The following is an 810-nucleotide window of genomic DNA, read 5'->3' on the forward strand; positions in this document are numbered from 1 at the left end:
GGCTCGAATCTCCCCTGCCGAAGCCGGAGCCGCGCCGGCAAAGCGCAAGGGACGTCATCAGGCTCGGCTTCAAAGAAACAAACTCCTCGGCGGCCCCTAATCCCGCAGAGGTGTTCCCGGGCTGAATTCTAGCTCAGGATCTCTCAGTGTCCTCCCTCCCTTTCATCTTTCTCTCATCCTTTTGGATGTGTCTGGGTACGCTCCGGTCTTCAAAGTCCCTCGAAATGGTGACACAGAAACAAATCTTTCCCATATTTATAATCAATATGTTCCAGACAATGACCGACACTCTCCCTGGTCCTATATATCGCGAGATACAATAAAAGCAATCTGTTTATTTTTCCAGTCAAAAACTCAACAACAGACTAAAACCAAATCACTGAAAACATTATCAATCTCGAGCATACCTCAGAATACAGCAATTACAAAATGATTGGATTAGCAGTCAATATTTTCAAATAAAACTAACATTTACTGTAAGTTTAACAAGTATACAGATTTCAAGAATACCCTACAGTATGCATGGCCCTGGATATAAAGGAAAAAACACACGGTGGCTTAACTACGTTTGGTGTTTCAATATCTTCAGGTATAAGTTTATATCTTCAGATATAAGGCAGCATCATATATAAGTCAGTATCAGATATAAGTCAATAGCAGATATAAGTCACTATCAGATATAAGTCAGTATCATATATAAGTCAGTATCAGATATAAGTCAATAGCAGATATAAGTCAGTATCAGATATAAATCAATATCAGAGATAAGTCATTAAGTTTATATCTTCAGATATAAGTCAGTATCTTCAG

This window comes from Penaeus monodon, chromosome 29 (assembly GCF_015228065.2).
Source record: "Penaeus monodon isolate SGIC_2016 chromosome 29, NSTDA_Pmon_1, whole genome shotgun sequence".
NCBI lineage: Eukaryota > Metazoa > Arthropoda > Malacostraca > Decapoda > Penaeidae > Penaeus > Penaeus monodon.